Source organism: Solanum tuberosum, unplaced genomic scaffold, assembly GCF_000226075.1.
Source record: "Solanum tuberosum cultivar DM 1-3 516 R44 unplaced genomic scaffold, SolTub_3.0 scf00289, whole genome shotgun sequence".
Taxonomy (NCBI): Eukaryota; Viridiplantae; Streptophyta; class Magnoliopsida; order Solanales; family Solanaceae; genus Solanum; species Solanum tuberosum.
The window spans coordinates 117,695-132,954 of NW_006239225.1; positions in this window are offsets into that span (position 1 = coordinate 117,695).

Sequence of the window (15,260 nt, forward strand, 5' to 3'; positions counted from 1 at the left end):
CAAAGTAAACTTATTTCTTTAGTTAATGATTTTTACGAAACTTGGGGTACTTGTGAAAAACATGATTTTCATCATATTTAAGTTCTTCATGGATAAACTTTATTGTTACCTATTATTTAGTATAATTATATTGTTATTTTTATGATCCCTTAAAATAGGGACAATTCATGTCTTTAGATCCGTGATGATTAAATGGTATGCTCCTTTCAGAGTACAGAAATCATGATGAGTAGTTTTACATTCATTCTCTGAGTTACACACGTTTAAAGATGTTTTTCGATAAAATGTCTATCAGTTCTGTCTCATTTTATCAATATTATTGAGATATCCTGGTTATCAATATAAATTCAGTTGGGAGTATTTCTTAGCACCAGACGTACATAGGAATGAAGGCTCACCCGTTAGTTAGGACTGAGATCTTTAGCAATCCTTAAGTCTTTGAACTACGTGTCATCATAGATATTAAGGGTGACCCTCATATAAAGATTGATATCTTAGTCCTTTTGTACAACAGTTTAGTGAATCCAGAGTATCAATGTCTCTTACCCTTGCAAGGTATAGAGTGTCCTCCCATTTAGAATATATGTTGGACTCCGTTTAACTTAATGGAGTATGTAGTAATTAGTATCTCCCACAGTCCAATTTTCATATGTTTCATGACCTTGTATTAAGTTATTTTAGTTTAATACTTATCAGTTGCATATTGATTTAATTGGTCATTGTATCACTTCATGTATTTCAGTTCAACATTTCAGGTTTATCATGTTCAGTTTACTAGACTTATGATGCATATCTCACATACTTAGTACATTCAAAGTACTAACCGCATACCTCTCTATGCTTCATTATTTTATGATATATGTTCAAATGCTCATTATCTAGCTCGCAGTCAGTAAAACTTTTGATCATCTCAGTAAAAGCATTGGTGAATCCTCATCTTTCGAGAGCAACACATAATATTTTTCTTTATTTTAGTCATTCAGTTTTAAAGAGGTCCCTTTTTCCTTGAGTGGGTGGTAATCTCCAAAATAACTATGTAATTAAAGATAATAGCTACAATCGTATACAAAATAATTACCCAACTATGAGTTGTTTAGAATCCCATTTGGATTGGAGGTAGGATTACCTAAGTTTGTAACTAGACTCACAAAAGCATGTATAATATTGTATCAACAATGATTGTAAATGGGAGGGAGGTGTTTTTAACAAGTGATCGATTTCAGATTTCAATAGAAAAATGTAAGACAAATGTTGATTTATCAATATTAGAGAGACTAGGGTGTGCATTCGATAGGGGTATCGATTAGATAAGTATTGACTAACTATCTCACTATGAATCAAGTTATGGATAACATTCAACTTGGACTACATTCAAAGTTTTTCAACCTAATGAGTGTGTTTGTTTTGGGTTCTTTCAAACTCAAAAATCATATCATAAAAATAAACAAACATTAGCTTGAGCGGGTATAGACTATTTATATCTCAAACTCTTAATGAGGATTAAATTAGATTTAGACTATTTCCAGTTCTATTCCTTTGATAAAAATATAAAGTCCTCACCATTAAAGTCTTACCCAATTTCACTTTCTTTTTTCAAGCAAATGTGAAATTAGAGAGTTCAATTAATATTTACATCCACTAATTTTTAGATTAGAACTTGAAGACATCAATAAATACATGCATTATAATCAATATTAAGAACAATTAGTCAGTAACCAATCAAATCTAACCACCCATCAGTCCCACACACCCATAGAGAATTTAGCTACTAATAATGGAAGAAATAGGAATAATATCAAGGTTCAATTCCTCAATTTCATTCAGATTGAGTAAATATAATCAATTCCAAGCTTGAGCTTCAACAACAATGGTATTTTCTTCTTCACAAGGAAACTAAGAATGTACTATCAAGTGTTCTCTATTCACTACTCAATTTTCTATGATGCAAAATACCCAATTAGGGAAGAACAATTATATTCCATCCTTGCACAAATCGCCAAAATGACCTTGGAAGTTTTCTAAGTATGTCATTTTTCCATTGATGATTCACCCTTCAAATTTCCTTCGGCTCACTTGTACTGGAACCTACGTTTCACATGTCAAGACCTACAACACACATGGGTCCAATCAGGCTTATTCTAGTTTTGCATGTAGGCAACCAATGAATTCTTCCAATTTCTGCATCATGCAAGTGCTATCTTGTGGCACGCATGCTCTTCGCCAATCTCCTACAGATTATTTTCAATTCCAATCCTTCATCGTCTTTAGATCCAAGAAATGTTTGCAACTAAAAGAACAAAGGCATAAATCCCTTCTAATTCACATAAAAAAAATGAGGCAATAACTCATGCTTAAGAACTAAATAAGTTTGTAAAAATACAAACTTATGAGCGGGTATTTCTTTCTTTCCTCTCTTGGACCAATCATTAATACATTATTTGTATCCATTTGTATCATGAAATGCACCTTGAGGGTTCAAATAAAAGTTGTGAAGAGCCAAAAATTATTTTTAAGTGTTTGAACTATAAATGGGATCAATGATCCACAGAAATAATGTACACGCCATACATTCCATTCACGAACTATAGAATAAATCTGCAAGACAAACTTTCTAGTATAATTGAACTTCGCCAAAAAAAAATTATCTGACGCCTTCTCTATAATGGAATTTGTGGACCACATATTAAATATAGAATTGTGAATAGGACTATATCCTCATATTTAATTCTTTAAACTTTTATACATTGTGGTTTATGGATCATAAATTAATCTATGATCTTGAATTTCATTGTGTATCATAAAAAATTTAAACTTAGTTCTCTTAAGTTTTTCACAGTATGGATTCAATTTTCTTTGATAAAGTAAATAATTTTGTTGCTGGCATAAAGTGGATGCATAATAGTTACAAAAGTAGAGTAGCAAAAAGAATTTATCAGCTCCAGTACATATCTAGTTGAGAGCTAATAAGCTGATAAAATTCAATAGGGTAACACAGGAATCTATTGGGGACTTATAGACCCAACTATACAACAACATAAGACAACTAGCTTTTAGAGATTGGTAGGTAGTTGATATTCCATCAAAGCATCTCCTATTACTTTCGTTCCAGATATTCCAAAAAATAGTTGCAGGTATCATCATCCAAATTCTCTTAATGGTGCTATAAACTTTCCAATAACTCCAACTCTCAAAACCATCCTTGATACTCTATGCATGAACCAATTGAGTCCAAAAAGTGTTATAAACATACTCCATAAGTCTGATGCTACGGGACGGTGTATAAAAAGACGGTTGTGTGACTATGTTACCTTCATGTACATATAACACCTGTTTTCCATTTGAAACTTTCTTCTAGCTAGGTTATCTTGAGTCAAACATCCTCTGTGAAGTTCTGTCCAATTGAAGCAACTTTGAGTTTCCAAATAAGTTTTCAAGGCCAAAGAGAAGTGACCACATTTTGTGGGCCGAGAAGCTTATATGATACCTTAACTAAAAACTCCCCATTCTTCCTATCTCCCCATTTTAGTTAATCTGGTGCAAGGTTGTTGATTGTGGCACTGTGAAGTGCTCCTAAAAGGCGAATCAACTCTTCCATCTCCAAGTCATGTATGTTTCTTCTGAGGTTAGGGTTCCATGAGTTTCCATCTATGTGTTGGTGTATTGTACCATCTGGCTGATGTGCTATCCGAAATATGTTGGGGCAGGCAACCTCTAGAGGGGTGTTTCCCAACCACTTATCTCTTTAGAAACCGATGTGTTGGTCATTCCCTACTACCAGGTTTTTGTGTTATGAGAACATCTCCCATAGCTTACTTATGGTTTTACAGCAGCCAACCCCATAAGGTTCAGTTGAGATTTCAGAGCACCGGTGATTTAGGGCTCTGTGTTTGGCAATAATGACCTCCTTCCCATAAAAAAGTTCCTTCTAATTTTATCCAGTTGTTTAAGTGCGTTACTTGGGATGGAGTGACCTATTATAAGTTGGATGTTGTCAAGCACAGTAATGATCAATGTTAGTCTGCCATCTATAGAAGGTATTGCATTTGCCAAGAAGAAAGCCTCTTCTCAATTTTTTATATGATTCCACTCAAAATGTCTTTAGTCTTGTATTTAGCCTTGAGTAGAAGACCCAAGTATGTGGTGGGGAATTTTCCAGTACCACAACCCAATATGTTTGCCAATTCTTTTATGTTCTGTATCTCATTAACCGGGTAGATTAAACTCTTGAACATGTTGATGTGGAGCCCTGAGACTGCTAATATGCCCAAATTACACCTCCCTAAAGAAGTATAAGCGGTCGTTGTCAAATAAAGAACCTAACTAAGGTTAGGATCATTCCCACGAGGAATATGGTCTAGACTTAGGCTAGTTTATGATTAATTGTACGTTTAGCTAGATTACTTTCGTAAAAAGGGGGTATTTGTAAACAATTTTTTTAATTGATTTGTAGTAACAAGTAAGCAAAATTCATAGTTTGTAATATCAATATGATATGAAACTAGGGCATAAGAGTTCCCCACAAGTTTTTAACGCAGTAATCCTAATAATAATAACTCTTTCCTAGTGTTTAATATGCAAAGTCAGTAAGTTAGGTATCTCCTAAGTGATTGGTCGTCCAAGTAGGGAATTTCACCACGTAACTTGGTCGGTCTATGGGTGTGTGCTTTACTAACCCTTACCCTTGACCCCAGATTAGCCCTCGCGTAATTTGATCAGGCTATTAGATATCTATTTATCAGGCTAAATCTATGTTGTTTAACCTCCTTCTCATTCATTACTTCCTTGGTCGGGGAAATAGGAATGAGGTGAGTTCTAACATTGCGCACCACTAAAAAGGATTCAAAATGAAGAGATTAGCAATACATACATAAACACTATTCCAGAATTACTTAATTATTAGTTTTACATTGTTAATTACTCATGGTTCCCACAACCCTAGTTGCAGATTTAGCTATTCATGCTTGAGGATTCACAACTCATATTAGGGTTAATAGCATAAATCATGAACTTATAATGAGAATAGATGAAATCCGGAATCTTGAATTGAAGAACAAATGCAAATTTGATAAACCAAACTTTAAGAATTAAATGCTAAAAATGTTTGCAAGAGAATTCTCAAAGCCAAAACAAAAGTATCACAAAAGGTCTAACAACCCAATAACAAAATTTACAACTAATATTTATAGAAAATAAATTCTAAACCAAGTAGGAAAAGGAAGCTGAAGGAAATCCGGTTCTGGGTAATTTCACCAATGGAAGGCCACCTGCGGTCGAAGAAATGACGGCTCATATGTGCCTTGGTTATTTAACAGTTAGCCAATATTTCTGTGGGTGTCATCAACGGGCATGACCTATGGTCCGTAGGTCTAAGCACAGCCCGTCCTTTTCACTTGCCATTCATGGACTGGAACTCATCTTTTCTAAAGTTATCAACGGCTCATCACCTACGGCTCACAATAGGACTTATGGCTCGTTAGTCGCCTCTGTCGTTAAACACTTAGCCTATTTTCTTCTGTACTTAACCCACGCCTTCCATCTATGGCTCGTCGATGGAATGAATACATGTAGGTGGGTTCGTCTATCACCAAGTTCATGTTGTTTCACCACTTTGAACAACAACTGCTCCAAAACCTATTTCCTGCAACATTTACACCAAAGTACCAACACATCTAATAACAAAATTCCTATGACTCATGCAAAACTCTAAGTTTAACGTATCAAATATACCGTAAATTCATGGTACATCAACACCCTCAAATTAAAAGCATTGCTTGTCCTCAAGCGACGCAATAGACTTTAAACAACATTTGTGCAGAAGCAACCCACAAACTCAAGCAATCACATGACATTTTCTAAGCAATCACCCTCTTATCTATTTTCAGCACACTGCAAATTTTTTATTAAGACTTAACAAGCTAACTCATGTGGATCAATACATGACATAGATATACCAATAGACACATTCATGTACACTGACAACAATCACCAAGATACCAACTCTTCAACAATGTAACTTGTACCCTCATTGCAAAGAAATCCCTTTTCACACAAAATTTGACTTTTTAGTTTGGGACTCAGGATACACTCACACTCAGAAGTGAACTCAAATACAGTTTGTGCTCAATACCATAGACTTTCTCTTATTTTCTATGCTTTGACTTTCCAAACTGGTTACTTAGGATCACTACAGGACTTTATTAACTTGTAACGTAGGCTCATGGTCAGGTGCGGTATATTTGGATATTAATTGACTTTTTTGTCCTCCTTGACATTAGATTGGCTATTTTAACTCCTTTTCAACCTATTTTGACATTGTTTTTTCTTTCTGCCCTTCTCCTTATGATTCATTTAATCACGGGTGTGACTTTGACCAGACATTCTTGCTTGTTTCATCTTTTCTTCATCATTTTATTCAAGTTTTTCATTATTTTGTTTCTTTTTTTTAGTCACTCCATTTTCTACATTGTTGCTCATTTTTTCTCTACATAAGAATATTTTCATATCCTTTCTTCCTTGTTTTCCTTCATAATAGACACCCTCAACTTAGGTGCTTTGTATAAGTTGAGGTGCACGATATCCTAAGGAGGACCAGGGCCAAAATCAAAGAATCATCCATCCTCAACTTAGGCTTTTAGCCTGAGTTGAGGTTCACAATGTCGAAGGAGGGACTAGGGTCAACACAGAGTTTCACAATTTTTCTAGGGAAGATGATTTGGAGGGCCAAGGTGAACCCGGATTAACGATGAGAAGCGGTCAAATTAGTAGCAAAGGCACCAGGACAGACGGTTGGTTGAACCGGGCGATAGGGTGTATTAAAAAAATTGGTATTCACTAGGCTCAAACATTTGGATCAAAAGGAGCATTTATTTCTTTTGGTTGGTTCTTTTTAGGATTAAGTGGACTAATTATCAATCAATGGCCTATAATGATTTCCCAATTCTTAGTCTAAATCGTCTTAGCAAGACCAATGGGGCATGTTCTAGATTGGCACATACTATATGAATAAACAAACGACCTCACACACATATGGAACCTTGTTTCACTATCAAATCATTAATGTATCTGGTTCATGTTATAGCTTAAGTCATGTTGTCTAATCGATTCTTATCATGTCATACAAAGATCCTACACATTCAACTTATCAAGCACACATTAAAACTTTGAGGGGTATAACTTTTCATGATCTTTTGTCATCATGCTTTCATTTTAGTCAACTTCTACACTTATGCTATCCTAAACATGTCGGTTCAACAGAAATTAAATAGTTCCTTTGGAAAAAACAACACAGGTAAGAAAACCCCAAGGAAGTATTGTGAGTTGGGTTTTTCAAAATTCACCCTAACACTCACAATCCATTTACCTCACCCCCCAAAAAAATATGGTGCAATGACCCCAATACATTAAAAAAAGTAAAACATAGGGTGAGACAAACCTATGGCGAATAAGCGCTGAAGACTAATCAAGAAGTGGGTGGGTCCGGGTGGCCTGAACCCTCTAGATCATCATGAGTGACACACTTAGTAGCGCCCTCGACTTTAACAGAGGGAATACCATCAGTCGTTTCCGTTGAAGCAGATGCTCCGACAACTAACTCCCTCTCTCAGCATTGCCGCTTCTCCTCATTAAGTAGCGACTGTCGGTGAGCCACCTCAATCTCCTGCCTCTCCCTCTTTTTAGCCCGTCTCTCCTCCTCCGGATAAGTAGTATGCCTAAGAGTACGTGTGCACTTCCTAAATGCGTGAGGGGGGTCAAGTGGAGGCTCATCCTCACCAAATAGTGCATGTAGCACTATATCGTCAGCATCATCCTCTAGGGCAGACTCTGGAACAGCATTGGCTTGGATATCAATATCAACCTGGAGTTTGGCCAACTCCATCTGAAAAGAAGCAACATCAACGGTAGACCCAGGCTGAGGCCTCTCTGGTATCCTAAGCTCAAATACATCAATTCTCCGATGCACCGCCTGGATCTTCACTTCAGCTACCTTCTCTATCTGTGCTTCCAACTCCTCCACAAACTTTCTCATCCAAGGCCGAATATTCTACAATATAGTGGCCATCTGAGTCTCCAATATTTGGACTCGAGCAAGTGGAATCAAGGCAAACCCAAAAGGGGTGGGAGCACGTGGTGTGTTCGCAGCCTGGCCGGATGAAGTGGAAGGTGGACCATGCACATCGAGCTCCGTAGTAGAGGTAGGAATGGTGGGCTAATTTACCAAATTAGTAGCAAGGTCTTCACCCATAAGCAACAAGTCAACCAGGATACCCTTCCGTGGAGCCGCGAGGTTTGCATCATCTTTAATCAGCCCAACATCGATCGTTTTGGTCATCTCAATTAGCCTATCATATCCCCACAAAGACAGTAGCTTCTCTACAAAAGTGGAAGATGAGACAGAGAAATGGTAATGTGGTCGTCATCTGGAAGGCCCTCTCATGTATCTCCTCTATGAAGATCTGAGAGAAATCAATATCAATCCCCACCATCAGTGAAGCAAGATTAACAGTACAATCGCAGGCCACTATGTTGTCTGTATGAGGGATAATCGCCTTCCTAATAGGTTGTGTCATGTCTCGATCCACTCGGCGTTCTCCCCCTTATCAGCAATATGTCGAGCCATCCAACAAAGTAGGCTCTCATGTTTCTTAATGTTACGCATAGCAACCCTACTTTGCACCACCCCTATTTGGTAGTCATATCAGTAATATTAATTGGTTGAGCATGCATTGGGCGGTAAATAAAATGGTGGATGGTGGTCTCATATAAGTCAACGGGGACACCTCACACTAGTGTAGTCAACAATGGGGGTTTAGCCAGTGGCTTACCCTATGGTGGCATAGTACTATGTACAGTGGCTACATAGAACTCTGTCATTATCTCTGAGTTGTACCTCCCAAGAGTCTCGGCCATCCAATCACATTTGTGCCTCTTGAATAACTCGTGAATCGCCAGTATTGTGTGGAGGCTGCTTGTAAGAACTTGTTTATCCTCAATAATGGTCCGGGCCATCTTCTGTTGCTCATTCACAAACAACTCATTCATGTATATATGGAACATCCCTCGGATGCACCATCTGTTCGGCTTGATGGATAAATGAATCGGCTCATATCTAGTATTGGGGGACTGTGGGCCAACCCAATACTGGTAGCATCGGATGCTGAAGCAACTACTAAATCGAAGCTGGAGCCGGACTATGACTCCCTATTTTTATCATTTGAGTTTCGGTCCCCCTCCTCAGACTGAGCATCATCATGACTGGAGGACTGTTCCCCTTCCAACACAAGTTGTCTAGCTTGTTGCCTCGTAGTACGAGGTGCTGTAGGGGAGTTTCTGGTCGTGCTCGGATCAAATTCAGACCCGTTTGATTCAGTGTCCTCGTCAATAAACTGTCATGCTAAGGGTGCAACCAACTTGGACTTATACTTCCGTTGATATTTTTGTGCTCTCTTTGGCGCCATTGTACATGTGGAATACTTGTTAGTACTTAAACTATACATAAAAATCACAACAAAAATAAGCAAAATAAATTACGAAACATAAAAAAAAGTTTCTGAAAAACTAGATTTTGGGACTAACGGTTAGTACTTACGGGTTGTCGAAGCTTCGACGGACCGTAGGTCAGGAGGTCACATTTTAGGTCCCAGAAGTTGGAACGACGGTTCACCAGAATGGTCCATCGATGGAACAACGCACCGTAAGCCAAGCTGTCATTCACAACTTAAATTACTGGTTTAGTGCTTCTAACCGACGGGACCTCACTTACGGTCTGTACGTTGCCCTAGAGCGGTAAGTCGAGGTGTCAGTCACAATTGTGGTAGTTCCAATTCAAATTTTGTCAACATTACAATTCAATGATTTAGACTACCAAAACACTTTTAGAACATGTATTTCAACGTATTGTCATGTTATTCTATCGTCCCTTGGGTTTCAATCATGCAATTTGACATATGATCAATAAGTAAACTCAAAAATCTAAGTCAAGAACACAACTAGAAGGCATGGATCACATGTTTAAAAAATTAACAACACTCACAATACTAACGTCCCAAGGGTACTTTTTAACTATTAGAATAAATTTTAGCATGCAATTTATACCCAAGGTCAAGTAACAACTTTTGATTTCAATCTACAAATTGAATAGTTTAAGGTTGAATTAGTACATTTCATAGAAGTTCAAAGTACTGTGAGTGTGTTCTATTAGCCTTTGACAACCAAATTTTTAGACTTCGAAACCAGTGACCTTTGATTTTGAGAAGAATAGTATTTTGGGAGAGAAATGGGAGAAGAGGAGTAAAAATGAGGGCAAAGGGTAAGAAAAAAGATATATAAGTGATTGAAAGGTTAGGATTGGATGTGAAGGGGTGGGAATATGGTTGATCATTTGGTATTGAAAGGTTTGTAACGGTTGGGGGAAAAGAGGGAAATGGGGGATGTTTTAAAAAATGGAGGGTTTCATTGAATTAGGTCTTCGGTCGGGTCGACTTAATACTCAAAGTTGGATCGATGAAACCCCGTCGACGGTTCGTTGTAATAACTATGGTCCATTGATGGTTTCGTCGTTGCCCTATATACTTAGTGAATTTTAGGAATCATACCTGGACCTAGACATTTCATTTACAGTCCGTCGATGGAACGAATAACCATCTATGGGAACCGTAGACCTTCTGCACCAGCAATTTGTTTACATCTTCTTTGCTTTCCTATACACGTAGCAAACATTATGACTTCCTTTTTACATTTTCTTGACTCTTTTTGGACACGGACCCTACATTACCCTAATCTAGCTAATACTAAAGCTCAATAGAAAATCTATTTGTTTTAAAAAAATCACTAACAAATCCTAAAATTGGCTGGATTTTACATCTTGGGTTGCCTCCTAAGTAGCGCTCGATTTAACGTGCAACACGACGCAAACCCCCTTGATTACTCAGACTTCATCAAGGTCACATTCTTCGATCACTCCTTCGACCTCTTCCGGTTGGCCCAAGTAGACTTTGATTCTTTGACAATTCACCTTGAATCTCAATCCTTCTTCATTGTCAAGTTCAACCGCTCCATGCGAAAACACTTGTACTACTTTGAATGGCCACGTCCACTTAGACTTATGCTTTTCCAGGAAACAAGTGCAACCTTGAATTAAAAAAAAGTACCAAATCACCAGGACCAAATTCACGCTTTTCAATCTTTTGATCATGGTACCTCTTCAACTTCTATTTTAACGAGACTGAACTTTCATATAATTTTAGGTTAAACTCATCGAGCTCATTCAACTCATTTAATCTTTGACTTGATGCGGCATCCCAATCTAAATTCATCTTCTTGAGTGCCCACATCGCTTTCTGCTCTAACCCTATAGGCAAATGACAAAACTTCCCAAAGACAAGTTGGTAAGGGTACATACCTATGAGAGTCTTGAATATATTGTGATAGGCCCATAAAGCATCATCAGGCTTTCTTGACCAATCAGTTTTGTTTGCATTCACAGTCTTTGCAAGGATCTGCTTAATCTCTCTATTTGACACTTCAACTTGCCCACTAGATTGTGGATGATACGGAGTTGCGACGCTGTGACGAACACCATACTTCTCAAGCAATGCCTTGAACAACCTTTTACAATAGTGGGAACCTCCATTGCTAATAATCACCATTGGTGTACCAAATCTAGAGAAAATACTCTTCTTCAGGAATGCAGTGACACTCTTGCCTTCATTGTTTGAAAGCGCAACATCTTCCACCCTTTTAGACACATAGTCAACCGCTACAAATATGTACTCCATTCTATTCGAGCACATAAATGGACCCATAAAGTCTATACCCCCAAACTTTAAACCACTTAATCACCAGTATAAGAGTCATTGGGAGTTCTTTCTTCCTTAAAATACCTCCTTCTCTTTGGCAGTGATCACATGACTTGGTGAAATCATGAGCATCTTTGTGAATAGTAGGCCAATAATACCCACACTGGAAGATTTTGTAAGCAGTCCAAATACCACTATGTTGTCCACCAATATGAGACTAATGAAAATATACTCATTAGCACGAATAATCCCATCAGCACAGATACAAAACAGTAAGGCTCTTCCCAGAAAAAACTTCTTTACATCAGACATGAACTTTCTTATTTGGTGGAACGGCAAATCCGAAGGCACCACATCGCTTGCCAAATAATTGCCAAAATCTGCGAACCAAGGGATAAGATCAAAAGAAGCAGCCAATACCTATTCATCGGGGAACGTATCATTTATCTCAATTCCATCAACTAACTTGGACAAGTGATCACACACTTGGTTTTTGGTTCCCTTTCTATTTTTCACTTCAAAATCAAACTCTTGCAGCAACAATACCCATTGAATCAGTCTCAGTTTTGCATCCTTCTTTGCCATAAGATACCTTAAAGATGAATGATTAGTATTCACAATGATTTTAGTTCCAAGAAAATAGGATCTAAACTTTTCAAATGCGAAGACCACAATAAGTATTTCATGTTTTGTGACCGTATAATTCTTTTGAGCAACATTTAAAACTTTCCTCACATAATAAATGAGATGAAGAATCTTCTCTCACCTCTGCCCCAATACTATGCCAACTGCCACACTAATCACATCCCACATAACTTCGAACGGTTGTCCCCAATCCGGTGAAATAATGATTGGAGCAGAAACCAACTTCTCTTTTAGCCCCTCAAATTCTCTCAGACAAACTTCATAAAACTTAAATGTCGCCTCCTTTTCGAGCAGTTTGCACAATGGGTGTACAATTTTTGATAAATCTTTAATAAACCTCCTATAAAACATTGCATGCCCTAGAAAACTTCTAACACCTTTCACAGAGATGGGTGGTGAAAAATTTTCAATCACCTTTACTTTTGCTCTATAAACCTCAATTCCCTTTCGAGAAATTTTATGGCCCAGAACTATGCCCTATTTCACCATAAAGTGATATTTCTCCCAGTTTAGTACTAAAATTACACTCTTCACAGCGTTTTAGCATATCACTCAAGTGCACCTAGAATTTTTCAAACGAGTCAACAACCACTGAGAAATCATCCATAATAACCTCTATCGTGTCCTCTACTATATTAGAAAATATAGACATCATGCAACGTTGAAAAGTTGCCAATGCATTACACAACCCGAATGCCATCCTTTTAAATCTATGGAGACCTGATTGTAGCCCGAATACCCATCTAGATAACAATACCAATCATTTCCAAAAAGACGATCTAACATCTGGTATATGCTTGACATTGGGAAGTGATCTTTCTCGGTTCACACATTCAACTTGCGGTAATCCATGCAAATTCTACAACCAGTGACTGGCCTCATTGGGACAAGTTCATTCTTTTAGTTGGGAACCACAATGATTCCTCCCTTCTTTGGCACACATTGAACATGACACAACCAACTACTATTAGCAGTTGGATAGACTATCCCAGCATCTAACCACTTTATAATCTCTTTCTTCATAACCTCTTGCATCGGCAGATTCAATCTCCTTTGGTGCTCAATACTGGGTTTACTATCTGGCATGAGTTGAATCTTGTGAGAACAAATACCCGGTGGAATACCAATAATGTCAGCAATGGTCCATCCTATAGCCCTTTTGAATCTTTGTAGCACCGATATCAACGCTTTTACTTGCCCTTCATTCAAGTCAGCAACAATAATAATAGGTAGAGTGCTATTTTGGCCCAAAAACACATACCACAAATGAGATGGAAGAGCTTTTAGCTCTAATGTCGGAGGCTCATCAATATATTGTTTTGCAGGCAGAGTGTCTCAATTCTTCAAATCAAGATACAGCTTCCTTAGTTGGTGACGAGAAAAACTCATCCCATCAAGTGCAGCCACTAACTCATCATATTTATCAATACCATCTCCATCAAAATTCATGATCACAACATCTAGCGCTTTAACACCCAATATCTCTTCAATAGACACCTTTGGTTCTACCTCAAAAGTATGGTTCACCATAGACACCGACTTAAGATCACTTTGATGCTTCATTGATTTGGATATATTGAAGGTCACTTCTTCATTGATCAATAAAAAATTCATATGCCCTCTTTCCATATCAACTAAAGCACGCTTGGTAGCAAGGAACGATCTCCCTAGAATGATGGGTACTTCAAAGTCAACCTCACCATCAAGTATCACAAAGCCCACCGGAAAGATGAATGCCTCAACTTTCACAAAGACATCTTGAAGTACCCTAATCAGTTTCTTCATAGTTCAATCAGCCATAAATAACCACATTGTAGTCGGTTTGGGGGCTCCTAACCCCAACTTCTTATATACAATAGCGACATCAGATTAATGCTAGCGCCCAAGTCACATAGGGCTTTAGTAAAATGCAAAATAACAATGGTACATGGAATGGTAAAAGATCTGGGATCCTCCCTCTTCTGCACTAGAGATCTAGTAGCAATAGCACTACAATGCTGCAACTTGCCATTCTCTTCAAAACTGACGGTCCTCTTATACATCACCAAGTCCTTCATGAACATTGCGTAACTGGGCATTTGTTCAAGTGCCTCAATCAAAGGAACATTTCTTGATAACTACTTCAGCATAGATATGGACCTTTGATGCTTTCAATCTTATGTTTTCTTAACCAACCTTTGTGGGAAGGGAGGTGGAGGTCTCGGCATAGGGATGATCTTTTACATCACCCAAGCCTCCTTCACACTTTGATCTTTTGGCTCCTCATATACCTCAATCTTATCCTTTTTTTGCTCTATTACACTTTCCACTCCAGTCAGCATTAGAGGGTCAATAGTCTGCTTTCCACCTCTAGTAGTAACTGCCATACAATGACCATCATTATTTGGATTCTAGATAGTATTGTTGGGCAGTGTTCCTTGTTGACACAGATTTGCACTTGCGGATAACTGGTTCAACTGTTGCTTAATTTGTCTAATATGTATTGCATGTGACTCAATTTTCTAACCAATACCTGATAAATCCCCACGTATTTCTTTCACGTTGTCATCAGTTGTGTCAAACCTTTTCAGCATCTAGTTTATCATATCTTTAATGTGACTCATACTTGATCCTCTATCTCGGTTTCCTGGTGGAATATAAGGTACACTCTTGTCATTTATGTTTCTATAACCATTCTTGTTGTAATTGTTATCACAATTATAGTTTCCATCACGGACATAGTTCCCTTCACGATTGTAGTTGCTAAAGTTTCGACCTTGATTTTCTTGACCTTGGCGCCAATGATCCTGATTGGATACTTGGGTGTTGGTCCGGACCCCC